General features: G+C 42.5%; 1 pseudogene across 1 annotated transcript; it reads left to right on the forward strand.

Annotated features, from left to right (window-relative positions):
• Positions 1 to 2,186: 2,186 nt before the first annotated feature.
• Positions 2,187 to 11,118, forward strand: LOC146978019 (uncharacterized; annotated as a pseudogene). The gene is made up of 10 exons (XR_015037010.1): positions 2,187 to 2,301; positions 3,218 to 3,487; positions 4,976 to 5,266; positions 5,395 to 5,493; positions 5,877 to 5,944; positions 8,278 to 8,489; positions 8,889 to 9,160; positions 9,265 to 9,566; positions 10,039 to 10,143; positions 11,012 to 11,118. The product of XR_015037010.1 is annotated as an uncharacterized LOC146978019 (transcript).
• The last annotated feature ends 4,124 nt before the right edge of the window (positions 11,119 to 15,242 follow it).

Consider the following 15,242-nt stretch of genomic DNA (forward strand, 5'->3'; position numbering starts at 1 on the left):
ATCTGAAGCAATGTTGTCTTTCCCCCCTATTTCTCCTCAGAGTGCACCAGAATGCCTCATTTATGTGTTATTATTTTTTTTTTTTTCTGGGGGACTGCCCCCAGACCCCCCTATTGCAAGTGGTGTGTGTGTGTGTGTGCGTGTGTGTGTGTGTGTGTGTGTGTGTGTGTGTGTGTGTGTGTGTGTGTGTGTGTGTGTGTGTGTGTGTGTGTGTGTGTGTGTGTACTTGTGAAGGGGGGACGACGACACTCTATTAGATATTACAATATTTTTTAAAAGTGCGCCCCCCTGAAAAGATGTAATGCCCCCCCTTTGATTTGGTTCTGCAGCCGGGGCTGGTTTCTGACCATGTGGCAGCTTTTTGTTTTTAAAGAAAGACATTGAATGTAAACTTACCTGTAAGGAACTGTGTTTTACCTGCACTAAGGTGAGTGGCGGCCTTGAGGTGAACACCCCGGTTGTTTGATACGTGTTATTCTGTACAGTGGGTAACAAATCGAGAACAGTTTCACCACTTACAGACAGAAAAACACCAAAGCTTCAACAGTCTCTCTCTGCCAGGTGACCTCACTTCTGCTAGTTTGGTTTAGTCGATGTGTGGTTGTGTGAGGTCCTCATGCAAACTCAATACATTTGGAATATACATTTGCAAATAAACCTGCAGTAGGCTATTTCTGAATCAATGTGTCAACCAGTTGTGAGGAGCAGCAGGGAGAACTGGTGCAGAAAAATGCATTTCTGACCCTTTTAAAAGACGCTCTGATATGACATCAGCTGCTTGAATGTTATATATTTTATATATTTTCAGCACTTCATCTTCAACCAGTGTGAATAAATATTCTGTTGTTTTAGTTGATCTTACAGTTCTCTACATTGCTATCCTGAGAGCTGTTGGGATAGGTCTCCTGCTGGCAGGGTGCATTACTGGAATAATCCTCTGCACGAGAAAACAGAAGTGAGAAACAACTCTTTTACTCTTTTCAGTGACCCACAGATGTTGGCGTTAACAGATGCTTGGGACTCATTTACATTTTTCATCTTGCACCATCGTCAGGTCCAAACACTTTGTGTTTATTGCCAATTATCATGCTAACACATCAAAGTAGTAGAATCCCTCTATAGGCTACCTACCTGCTAAATATTAATAGCACTGTACTTAGCCAGGAAAGAAATAGCCTACTTGAGTAACTCCTCTTGTCCTGTACATAGTGTGTTTCTTTTTCTTGTTAAATGATGTAATTTGTGTTTAATAAAAACAAAAGGTGTGCTTCATTACTTCACCACTAGATGGCAACACGGATTCAGTTCAAGTTTATTCATCAACTTGAAATGAAAGTGAAACTAGATCACGCGACGACGCAGTGGGAGAATAGAAAAGATAGATTTCAGTGTTTCACAGAGAAAGAGAGAATAGTTCTGATCTGTTAGATATGATTTGTAGAGAAGAGCTTGTTGTGACAGACTACTCACGATGTGTTACAATCTAAACGGGATACCTTCACCGCAACTCTAGCTCTCTAGCTTCGCTACTGTTTTATTTCCCTGTCTCCTGGCAACAGTAACCATGTATTCGTTACATTCCACCTCCGGCAGCTACTGGTGTTTCAGAATAGGCAAAGCTACATAACATCATAAAACATTTCAGAGCTAACAGCAGTTTGTTCTCTGTTACTGATAAAAGTCACCATCAGGGTCTAAAGACGACGCTGTTCTGATAGATTATTGATAGGCTATTATAGACTTCGTGACGTGTATAAACACCGGGTGAAGTGATTCCTCCTCCTCTCCAGGTGAAGCTCCACCTCTCTATCGGTAAACAGTCAGCTCTGAGCTTTAGTCCGAAAATGCAACCGACTAAAACAAGATGAAAACTTTGTTTTTGTTCCTTCTTCTCTGTCATGGCTCCTCAGCAGGTAGGACAATGTTTGGTTTAACATGTTTGTTTGTTTTTTTTTTTACTGTTTACAGTCCTGTATATTTGTTTTCACTACGTTTTGAGGTTGAGTGTGTATTTACACTGAAATATTTGTCCCACAGTGACTCACTCCCTGAAGTATTTATTCACTCTGTCTTCTGAGGTACGAACCATCCCAGAGTTTGTAAGTGTCATACAGGTTGATGACATCCCAGTGTTACACTGTAACACCTACACAAAGCTGGAACCAAAGCAGGACTGGGTGAAAAAGATGTTAGATGAGCACCGTGAAGTACACACGGGCACCACTGAGGAGTGTGAGGTTCAACCGCTCCTCCTCAAAGACAACATTCATGTTCTCATGCAGTACTTCAACCAGAATGGAGGTACAATATTTGTTATAGCTCACTTATGTATTGTATTGAAAGGACTATATGGAGGCCCAAATGTGACACAAACAAATAACTAAATGACCTTGATCAACAGAAAATAAATTAATTATAACTTTTCATTACTAGTCAATAAATCAACGTGAAAATTGTTGAATTTCTACATGTATAAATTTCTACACATGTTAATGTTTTTCATTTTCCAGAGATATACAGAGAAGCTGTACTAATATTTATTATTGGATTATAAAGTGTGGCCTCATTGAAGTTATAACTTTTTCGTGTTTGAAAACTGGGTGGAGCAATAGTACAGCAACAGCACAGGAAAGTATACAGTAAGATACAGGGTTTTGAATGACTTAATTTGGCTTTATGAATATGTTATTTTCCTAATATGGTCAACAAATACATCACTCGGAGCCAATCTTGGCTGTAATGTACCAGACTATTTCTGTCCAGAATATGAAAGTTAAGTGGCATTGCCAGAACAGGTGCATCATTGTTTCAGCTTTAAGGCCTTGCACAGTCTGTTTTTTTTTTCATCTAAAACTGCCGCACGTTCAAAAGTAAATTCGACCTCATGTTGTGTTTCTTATACTTAATCTTGGCAGGATAGTGTCATTTCTAGTGTCTGCATGTTCACACGGGTTCACTTTCTTTTGCTTGTTTTAAAAATAATAAGACATTATGTGGTCTGCTGCCATTGGCATCCATCCAGTAATTAACATAACAGTGATCATCATTGTGACCTTTTTATAGCAGAGTATACACAGACTTGATCTTATATGTAAATAAAAATATGATCTCTTTAATCGTGAGAGCTACAAGTCTGTGAGAACAGGATACAATTGTCCATCATGCAACAAACAATGTGAAACATCACTGTTAACGTCTGTCCTTGTCTCTATCTCAGGTGTCCACATCTTACAGAGGGTATATGGATGTGAATGGGACGATGAGACTGAAGAAGTAATTGGATTTCTTAAGTTTGGTTATGATGGAGAAGACTTCCTAACATTTGACCTGAAGACACACAGATGGATCACTCCAAAAGTACAGGCTGTGGTCAACAGACTGAGATGGGATACTGACATAGAGATAAATCAGAACTTCTTAAATCATGTTTGTCCTGAGTGGCTGAAGACGTACGTGAACTATGGGAGGAGCTCTCTGATGAGAACAGGTGGAGTCACATAACCTAATGTAGTTTCCTTTAGTGGTGTAGCTCAAGTTGATAATATGTGGAGTTGAAGATGAATGTGCGGTGAATTAACTTGAAAGAAAAGTTGATCCCATGTTGTGAGTCTAACTTGTCTAACCTGTTGTGTGTTTAGTTCACTTGAGCAAGCACATGAATAGAACACACACAGACTCAAGAAAAGGTATCTGACTACATTGAACACAACTTCCTCTGGAAGACTGTATGGAGCTTTGAGTTCGGTGTGGGTTTTCTAGTGCATTGTTTCAGGTGTAATTTGTAGGAACAGGAACAAATGAGTTCCTGAGCCTATTTGTCAGGCATCTCAGCACTACATATCTGTAGCTGGAGGGGTACAGGCAATGTTCATAGAGGGGACGGCTCAGATCAGCCAGGACGGACCTGGCCTTCGTTAGAGGCTGTTCAGAGTCACACCTGCACTCTTAACTCCCAGAAGTAGATCATAGTTGACACTGATTCAATAAAACAGGAATAACATATTTCAAGCAAAGTGCTAATGACATTAAAATGTTGCAGAAAAAGTGCATTTGCTGATGTGCATTTTTACACACAGCATCGACCAGTTTGCCATCAATAAAAGTGCAGAGACACCTAAACTGAAAGAGTCTTGATTGTCAATAACTTACTGAATTTTGGTACAGGACGAAACTCTTACCTCCACCACAGGGTCTGATTGAAGCCATCCAGTCGAAGGTTGTAGATTCCTTCTGGTGCGGGCAACACTGGCTGAGATCAGTGCAGCACATGTTACACCTTTCAGGCTGTAGATGGCAAACCTCCTCAACAGGTTTGGTCAGCTGGATGGACACTGCTTGCTGCTTCGGATATAAAATATAACTTTTCCTACTTCATCCCAAATCAGTGGATTTATCTGGTGTGTCACCATTTTAACAGTTGGTGTAACAGGTGGTGCAGGTTCTAATGTTGGTGGACTTAGGACAGGACAGGACGTCTGTCCGTCCTGGGTGAGGGATCCCTCCTCTGTTGCTCACCCTGAGGTTTCTCCTGGTTTTCCCTGTTAAAAGGGTTTTCTATGGAGTTTTTCCTCAGTGGATGTGAGGGTCTAAGGACAGAGGATGTTGTTGTGATGTCATGTGAAGCCCTTTGAGACAAACTGTTTGTAAAAACGGGCTATACAAATAAAATTGCCTTGCCTTAGTTTTTTTTGGCAGATGATCTTGTTGAAAGTCCCTGTACAACTCCCCATTGACTGAGTGCTTGGACTTTTATAAAGCAACAAACAAAACTCACTGGTTCTGAATATTTGATTTCTTGTTTTGTTATTTTTCATTTGTTTCTTAACAAGAATATTTTGTTTTATTTTGGGTAGCAGCAAAACTTGGATTAAAGGAATTAACTAGAAATAAAGGTTTGTGTTGAAGATCAATTGAAATCTCTTTCTCAGATCAGAACTATTGTCTCACTTCTCCCTTTCTCTCTCTTTCTCTCCAGTTCTTCCCTCAGTGTCTCTCCTCCAGAAGACTTCCTCCCCTCTAGTCAGCTGCCACGCTACAGGTTTCTACCCTCACAGAGCCCTGATGTTCTGGACCAAAGATGGAGAGGAGCTTCATGAGGACGTGGACCAAGGAGAGATCCTCCCCAACCATGATGGATCCTTCCAGATGAGCATTTACCTCTTACTATCGAAACTTGAAGACCGGAAGAACTGTGAGTGTGTGTTTCAACTCTCTGGAGTGAAGAACGACATCGTCACCAAACTGCCAATAACAATCAAAATTATTGGTAAGAATTGACTCAGAGGTGGCGAAGGTGCCAAACAGTGATTTAGATTATTACAGTGTTTACTCTGGTTTCTCCTCTGACCTTTACCTTCTCATGTTGTGATTGGTTTGTTGTTGTTTCTCCAACAGACAGGTCTACTCCTCTGATCATCATCGTCATCACTGCAGTCATTGTTCTCGCTCTCGTCAGCGGTGCCGTTGGATTCTTCGGCCACAGAAAGAGATGTGGTGAGAAACTGAAACATAAGTGTTGATGCTTTATCCAAATTTGAATTTGAAATTTCAGCTTCCAACAAATTCAGTTTCAGCAGCAGTGAGAGCTGCAGAGTTCAGAGCCACAGTTTGATGAAGGAGAAATAATCGAAGATATGAACAAAAGGCTGAAGGATTTCTGCATCACTTTGAGTTCTGCTGTTTTAAACTACAACAACTAACATGATTTGTATTTCCTCTTTATTGTAGCCAAGCGTGATCCACCCCGTAAGTAAAACCTGTCCCTGTTGTGTTTTTTTTAATTTTGAGCTCATAAGAACTCTGGTTTTTATATTTTCAGTCAGTTCAGAGGAGGATGTGAGTGAACATCAGCTAACAGTGTGTTTTTGACCTTACAGCTGTGACTAACCCAGAGGTCAAGGAGAAGCTGTATTCAAAAGACTGGAGGACAAACGGAGTGAACACAGTGAGTTACTTCATGAGTCAAACAAAGCTTCTCCTTTTGGGGTTTTTTCGGTGGCTGAAGACCTGAGTTGGTCCTGACCAATCAGAAGAGACTGACCTGTTTGGTGCTCTGACATCACTCTCAGTCGACTGGTGATAGTCAGTGAACAGTTAGTGTGAGTGAAGTCACTTTTACTTTTTCACTGTTAGAAGAGAGAGATGCTGTTGTTGTTATGTGGAGCTGTCAGAAGATGAATGTGTGAGTCTGAACATGTAGTGGAGACCAACGACCACCAGTCTAACCTACCTGCACCCCACCCCCTCACCCACCTTCTCTCTCCAGTCCCCCCTTCAGTATCTCTCCCCCAGAAGACCCCGTCCTCTCCAGTCAGCTGCCAGCCCCCTATGACTCTGCACTGATAAACACACAGCAAATGGATGGAAAACTGGATATGAGAAATCCACACTCCCCGCCATGCTGTCTGACACAACACTTAATACATTTGAAGGAGAATTTCTTTCAGGAGCCAAAGTGCTAACTGGTGGCTTTTGGTAAAATTATTTTTTTTAGTAATTTTTGGTTTGTTTGTTTGTTTGTTTTACTGTATATTAACAAAGATAAATTAATGTAAAAAATCATGTGCTGTGTATCTCTAATAAAGTTAATCTTTAAAGTCTGCATGCTCATCTATGATTGAGGAGTTTGATGAGAAGATCTATTTCAGTTCAACTCTGAGCAGAATTAGCCTCCCGACAAGTTTAGCTGGACGTAAACCAGGGGCTCTAATGTTCCCTCTAATTCTTCAAAGTGACATGTACAAAAAAGATGTCTGGCTCAAACAGGAATTGATTGTTACACTATTGACGATGTGTTTAATGTTTCATCTAAAATCTGAAAGGTCAGTAAAGTCATCAGGTGTGTTTAAACTGTCTGCACCTGTCTGATGTGATGTCATGAAGATGCTTTCTTGAGCCGCACTGTCGCACCACACAGATGGATGCAGGTGGACTCTGGTGCGTTCATGTGCAATCAGAACATTCAAGATTACTTGAGGAACAGAGGAGGGTCAATGTAGATGAGATAATATCACCCATGTCTGAGGAAGGACATTAAATTACCTGTATCCACAGAGTTGGGACTCTACTTCTGAACTATAAATGAAAAGGAAAGTAGAATCAGGTTAAATTAAAAGTAGAAGCAGGTCAAACTGGTTTTTGTTACAGGACTTTAGCAGCTGAACAAGTGCAGGCAGATCAGCAAGAACAGGTAACACATTTACATTAATCACAACCAATCAAAAGTGTTCCAGTTCCACGTTCCACACATGTCAGAGCTGAGAGCAGCATAACACAAACATTTTACTTCTTATTGGTCCGGGGACATACCTGTTCACCTGTTACTACTCATCAAGACATGAACACACAGAAACCGAACACTGTAAGTCCAGGAATCATCAGTGAACCAAAGCAAAACTTTACAGCAGGTGATTTCCAACTTCTCAACTCAACAAACTTTTTATTCCAAGATGAAATTATTTTTGTTGCTCGTCTTCTGCCAGCTTTCATCTTAAGATCTTTCATCTCTCTGTTGCAGCAGCAGTTTCATTTGGTCCACAAGCTACTGTAGAATCACTGTCCACTGACAGTAGCTACTATAACCAGAGCATATGTAGTACACGACAGTTGACTATTAATATGGTTCACCTACACTCAGTAAACACAGTTGTCCCAATGGGAAGCTGCGACAGTGACAGGAAGAGAGTTGAGCCAAAACAAGACTGGGGGAAAAAATATTTGGACAAAAATCCAGAAGAACTGCAGTAGTTCATCAAACAGTGCATAGATGATCGGCCTGAGGTCTTAAAACTGATCTTTTACAATTTGATGCAGAACCTTAACCAAACTGGTACAGTTTTTATATTCCTCTGACAAGAAATAATTAGTCTGAAGTGCTTCATCTTATTGTGTCTTTTGTGATCTTCTTAAATTTACTTGGGCCTCTTTAATATTCTTGATGCTTTGCTCATTTCTTGTTTTGCACTCTTTGGAAATACGAGTATGTGGCGAGGTGAATGTGTGGGTGGAGGCCACCAGAACCTGACCAAACAACGCCACCTGGAGAGTTTCACCCCAGGAAATATCTTATGAAAATCTGATTAAGACCTCAATACTTTCACAGACAACACAAGTTCGTATACTAAGACAAGACAGAGACGTGGTTTCAAAATAAAGCCAAATTTATTTATTTCAATTGAATTAATTAATAACTGGAAATATCTGTAAAGAAGGGATTAGTGACACAAGAAAGGTGAATCAAATTATGAAAGTATAACAAATTTTATTAACCTCCCTGAGTTTGTGGTTGTTGCACTGCTTGAATGACATTCAGATGGGATACTGTGACACCAACATAAACAGAGCAGAACCAAGACAGACGTGGATGAAAACAGCATTGGATGAGAACCCTGAACATCTGGAGTGGTACACTGCAGAGTGTTTGGAGAGATTGTCCAATTTCCTTAAGGCCAGTATTCAGAGTTTGAAGCAGCGCCTCAATCAAAGTGAAGGTAGGTACAGTCTGCATTATGTCCTATTTCACTTTTCACTGTTTCAATTTTCTGTGACTCCACAAAACATCAACACATAATCAGATGGTACACCAATTAAGACAAAGGTTCAGACCAATCAAAGCCCATCTTGAGTAGTTTTCCTCATCAAGTCAGTGGTTGATTTAGACACAGTGAACCTTGAACTCTCAGGGTCCCTGATGTTCCATAACTTCTCACATTTGACCAGTTGGAAATTAATCAATAATCAATACAGTAAAAGTGATGTGGCCTTTTTGATGCAGTGTCTTTATTAAGATCAGTTGGAGACAAGAGAAATGAATGGGAGGAAGATACATCAATGTATGAAGTTGAGACATTGATGTCCATTGTTAAATTCAGTCTCTGTCTCTGTCTCAGGTGTCCACGTTTTACAGAGGATGCATGGATGTGAGTGGGACGATGAGACTGATGAAGTAACTGGTTTTGTTCAGGATGGTTATAAGACTTCATATCACTGGACCTGAAAACACTGACATGGATCGCTGCAAAACCACAGGCTGAGGTTTTTAAACAGAGCTGGAACGCTGACAAAGGGATGATGAAATTCACCGAAAACTACTTCACTCGAATGTGTCCAGAGAGGCTGAAGACGCACGTGAAGTATGGGAAGAACTTTCTGCTGAGAACAGGTAGAGTCACATGACCTGATGTAGTTTGATGATCACAACAATATTGATATTGACCAATCAGACTGAATCACCACTGTATCATAACTCCTCATCTCTCTCTCCAGTCCGTCCCTCAGTGTCTGTCCTCCAGAAGACTCCCTCCTCTCCAGTCAGCTGCCACGCTACAGGTTTCTACCCTCACAGAGCCCTGATGTTCTGGACCAAAGATGGAGAGGAGCTTCATGAGGACGTGGACCAAGGAGAGATCCTCCCCAACCATGATGGATCCTTCCAGATGAGTGTTGACCTGGACGTCTCATCAGTCAAAGCTGAAGACTGGGGAGGTACGACTGTGTGTTTCAGCTCTCTGGAGTGAAGGACGACATCGTCACCAAACTGGACAAAGCTCACATCAGGACCAACATGGGTAAGAGAGACATCAGCAGCTCCTGAATGTGACGTCATGTCTGTGGTTTGTTGGGTATTTTAGTCTTTGTTCTACAGTTGAGCTGTGAATTCATCTTCAACAACAGTTGTGAACATAGATACAGTGGTTTAAAAGCTGAGCAGCTCATCTCTTGGTTAATAAACCTCATCAACTAAGTGCAGCAGGGCAGCACTGTGCACAAACTAGAGATGGTTGACAAGTTTCCAGAGACAATAACCTGCTGCCTCCACAAGGGGGCAGTAAATTACCAGATGAATGTAAACAGACATCAGCTCCTTAATGTGTTGGGAACTGTTCTGAGAACAGTAAGGAGAGAAATCACTTCACTCTGGTATAAATGTCGCCTTGTAGCTGTAAGTGACACATGATGAACACATGAGTCTCTGCTCTAACCTGCTTCACCTGCACATTGTGTGATGATGGTTTTGTTTCTTTGTGTTTTGTTGAACAGAGAAGTCTAGTGACTCGACCATCGCCGTCGTTGTTGCAGTGGTTGTTCTTGTCGTCGTCCTCGTTTGTTCTGTCGTTGGATTTCTGGTCTACAAACAGAAGACAGGTGAGAGAGTCCAGCACCTGAGTGGATGTTTGTGCCCAGGCTGCAACCAGTGGCGTCATTTCAGCTTTAGACAAGGTATGGCAAGGACCAACCCCTCAAAGGGGGCCCGGGAGGTCGAACCCCCCAGCTGAAAATTTGTGCGCATTGTAAATTGAAATGCAGCAATCTGGTGTGATTTGAGAGCAAAATCACGAAGCTTTCTCAATTATCACTATCAATGCTATGGATTGGATGATACTCACAATACCCCACACAAGGGTTGACAATAAAACTTATTTATCTTTTGAAAATAAATCATTAGTGGAGTCTGAAAAAGTCAAACAGAGCTCTGGTAGCTGATGTAACAATGTGATAAATAATTTCCCAGGACAACTCAAGCTTTTCCAGGCAATTGACACTTTTTCTCAATTTCCATGTGTTTTCCATGACTGGATAACCATTTTCCAGGTTTTCCAGGACACATGGGAACCCTGACTCATCTTCTACAAAGATTTTTAACAAGTATTCTCCTGTTAAAATCCATTTGTAAATAATCTCTGAAGACAAATGAATAGGCTATTTGAAGTTTATCCACATAAAAAGGTGTCTGTATCCTGTCTTAATTGCCATTTCTTTCAACATGAGTTTATTCACTGCTAATCTACAGTACATGTTTCTACAGTAAGAACAGCAAAGTTTAACAGCAAAATCTGAATAAATTTAATCTGGAAACAAATTAAAATGTTCACGACAACTAAGTTGAATGAGTGATTCCTCCTGTTGCTGCTGTGATTCACTACATTCAGGTAGCCTAATGTTAGACAGGGGCTTGCTTGGGACTTGTTTGTCTCAATTAGATTCACACTCAGTTCACTCCTGCTTCCCTCAGCTCAGTCAGTGAGTCAGTGTCAGTGTCCAAAGTTGTCCCGAGGCCACTGGACTCTGCACATCTGTTATCTGTCCATTGAGGTCCAGCTGAGTGACTGCTGCTACTAGCAGCTGCATGGTGTAGGACTCCAACGAGCAGGCCGGCCCATTACTCACACACTCATAGGCTACTCATGAACTCTCTCACTCACTTTGTAACTTGGCTTTTTTTTTTTATTATAGTAGGCTACTATTTTTCATATCACCCAAACATGATCTGTCTTTTACAAGTAGGTAGCCTATAACCCCACTTGGTGTAAAACATCTGGATGGGAAATCAATACTGTGTCATTCCAGTAAATCAAACTGATGTTGATCGCCTACTGTTTCTACTATGGCACCATATGGCACCTATAGGTCAAACAGCTATCTTAATGGGTTAGCCTACTTGATTTGTTAAATTCAGTTATTAGCCATCAATATAGGCTAATTGCTAAATGTGAATTGGCAAGTAGCCTAATGGAAAACTGTCACAGCACTACCTTCCAGTCATACATCGCCATAGGGCTAACAGACATTTGTGACTGGAATGCTTCTAAACTGTGAGGCAATCACATGTTGTCTGATTAGTAAGAGAGTTCAATTGTTGAAATCTACAGAGGCTTAACATTTCAGTTTATATTTTTCTGATGAGGAGTCAAAACTCTATGACCTTTAAAACAGCATTTAAAAAAGGGGTGGTACCTTGCTTGGGAATGGGGGTGGGGTGAATAGCAACATATAATCAAACATAACTCTTATAAGCTAGGCCTAGTAGGCTATATGATTTTCACTGGTAAACATGTGGAGTTACAAGCAACAGGCTACTTCATAAACTCTTATGCGGCGTTCACACCGGACGCGATAGACGCGAATACAATCGCGCCAGACGCTTCATTCGCGCCGCTTGGTCATTTTGGATCATTCGCGTCCATCGCGTCATTCGCGCTAGACGCTCCGCCCAAACCGGTGATCTCAACCCGCTCTCTTTCCACGTCGATCGTGGCTGATATCACCACCGTTGCTGCACTGTACTACTGCTGTACAAGTCTCAGAAACACCGGAAAACCACCCGCCGTCGTGTCTGGGTTCACTGTGTGTGTGTGTGTTTTTTTTTTGTTTTTTTGTTCACTCTGTGTAGAAGACGGCAGCGGTGCCCACACACAGCTCATATTTAGCTTCTCCTTAATGTTGTTCTGAGTGTGTTATAATTGGACATGTTCTGGGACGTTATGTACTTTGTTTTTATACTTCAATGACGTCATGTATGTTTTGAGATATCATGTGTTCCAATTTAGTACTTAGTAATTTAGAAGCCAGATAGTGTGACTCTAGCCTGATAACCAAGGACATAATGTAACTGCTGAGTTCTCTTAGTCTGTCAGTTAGGTCTGTTGCATTAGATACACGCCTGAACAACAACACACACGTCATGTTGCTTATCACATTCTGAGAACATCCAACCTCTGTACGGGGCAGTCCCAGCCCAAGAAGATAAATGTGACCCATTTCCTGAAATCTGGACTCACTCCTGACTGAGATCCTGCGAGAGCTCTGTCACTTTGAGTCCAGCGCTGATGTACTTTATCTGTGACCTGAGTAAACTCTACTACTTTTGTACGAAAGACTTCACTGGTTTGTTCTTGGGCTTCCAATACAAAGAATCGGGACTAACAAGTGTAAACAACCGTACAGAGAAGTGACGTCGTCGGCTTGAACTCGTCGCTGATTGGATGTCACGGCGCAATGCCGCCTGAAAAGTTCAATATTTTCAACTTTATTCGTGCCGCTCCAGACGCGCCGCTCCAGACGCTTCATTCGCGCCGCGTCTCATCGCGCCAGGCGCTCCATTCGCGCCGCCTCCGCCTGAATCGCGTGTCATCGCGCCATCTACATTGATTTTCAATGTAGAGTTGCCGCTCCATTCGCGTCTATCGCGTCCGGTGTGAACGGGGCGTCCACCAGCGACGAGTTCACCAGCAACGAGTTCAAGCCGACAACGTCACTTCTCTGTACGGTTGTTTAGGGGACAGCCCTCCATTCCGACACCCCTCCATTTCGACACCCCGCTGTTCCGAAATACCCCCACTTCGAAACACCGCTGTTCCGACACAGTCCCCCCCCCCCCCCCCCCCCGCCCGCAGCTGTCCAATGTCCAAGGTGCTGAACCGCGTGACGTTGTTTACACTCTGTGTTGCGGCTTGTCTGTGAAACGTGCTGCTCGGGCAGATCTGTCCCACTTGCTTTCTCCCCGACTCCGTTGTTGGAGATCTCCACTCAGTAATAGAAATACACTTTTTTTCTCCCCCCCTGCGCCGCTCGAGCGCGGCTGAACCCGGCTTGAGCTCACAGGGGCGCGAGGCTGCTGCAGCCGCCGCTCGTGCTGACAGCTGACTGAGGGAGATGCTTTGGTTGGGCTTAGGCAATGAAGAAAGGAGTTGGTTAAGTTTAGTAAAAAGACCAGGTAGAGACTAGACAGGCTAGAAGCATAATGAACATTATATGTCATTAATATGAAGTATTTGCTTGTTTTGCAGTTAATTATGCACATGATCCGTTTGACCCCAAAAAGGAAAAAAGGATCAATGCGCACTGCGCACTGGGGGTTTCCCCCAATAACCTTTTCGGAATAGCGGGGTCTTTAGAAAAAATAGAAAACCCCGCTATTACGATGAATGGAAGTCTATTGTCGGAAAGGCGGGGCTTCGGAAAGGCGGGGTGTAACCGGTTGTTTACACTCAGAACAACATGAAGGAGAAGCTAAATATGAGCTGTGTGTGGGCACCGCTGCCGTCTTCTACACAAAGTGAACAAAAAAACAAAAAACACACACACACAGTGAACCCAGACACGACGGCGGGTGGTTTTCCGGTGTTTCTGAGACTTGTACAGCAGTAGTACAGTGCAGCAACGGTGGTGATATCAGCCACGATCGACGTGGAAAGAGAGCGGGTTGAGATCACCGGTTTGGGCGGAGCGTCTAGCGCGAATGACGCGATGGACGTGAATGATCCAAAATGACCAAGCGGCGCGAATGAAGCGTCTGGCGCGATTGTATTTGCATCTATCGCGTCCGGTGTGAACGCAGCATTACACACCCATTAAAGGGATAGTTCACCCTAGAATGATATTTCGCTCATTATCTACTCACCCTCATGTGGACTAAGGGCTGGAAGAAATTTCAGAGCCCACCGTCCCTTCTCTGAGTTACAGGGGGTCTTGGAGTAGCAGTGCATGTCCATATAACGGTTGCAAAGGGACACCAGAGCTCTTCGTAAAAAAACACACACAAAAAAACATCCAAATACCTCCATGATGCTCGTATGTAATGTCCGTCTTGTGCTGAAGCCCCAAATTGCGTAATTGTCCCGAAACAAAATTAAATAAGTCTATATTTTAAGCTTGTTTGTAGCGGAAGCTTCTCGAAGCTCCTCTTCCTGGTCTGTCCAAATCTCACGTGATTTGCGCCGGCGTCAGTGCGGTTACTGCGAATCACGCGAGATTTGGACGGACCAGGAAGAGGAGCTTCGAGAAGCTTCCGCTACAAACAAGCTTAAAATATAGACTTATTTAATTTTTTTCGGGACAATTACGCAATTTGGGGCTTCAGCACAAGACGGACATTACATACGAGCATCATGGAGGTATTTGGATGTTTTTTTGTGTGTGTTTTTTTACGAAGAGCTCTGGTGTCCCTTTGCAACCGTTATATGGACATGCACTGCTACTCCAAGACCCCCTGTAACTCAGAGAAGGGACGGTGGACTCTGAAACTTCTTCCAGCCCTTAGTCAACATGAGGGTGAGTAGATAATGAGCGAAATATCATTCTAGGGTGAACTATCCCTTTAAGTGATGACACGATAGACCACTTACACCCTGTCTCCCTTAGACATTTGTCTTTGCATGGGCGAATTATGTCCTTTTTTGGGTGGACAGAATGGGACCTTATGTGGAAATGCTATCGGTTAAAACACCTCTAGTGTTTGTGTGTTAAGCTTTGCAATGCTGAGGATGTCACACAACATGCCAGATGTTTGTATAAGGCCCTGCTATCTGTGGATGAAGGTGCAGTACCGTAACACTTACTAAACTGTGAGGCATCACAGTGAAACCAGGACAAACCTTAAAAGCCTGAGGGAAAGGCTTTTTCTACCAACATAGTGCCAACATTAATTCCTTTGTGTCTGATCATGGTTCATTAACAATTTGCTT

The sequence above is a fragment of the Trachurus japonicus genome, chromosome 11 (assembly GCF_045865225.1).
Source record: "Trachurus japonicus isolate A0001 chromosome 11, Traja_1.0".
Lineage (NCBI taxonomy): Eukaryota > Metazoa > Chordata > Actinopteri > Carangiformes > Carangidae > Trachurus > Trachurus japonicus.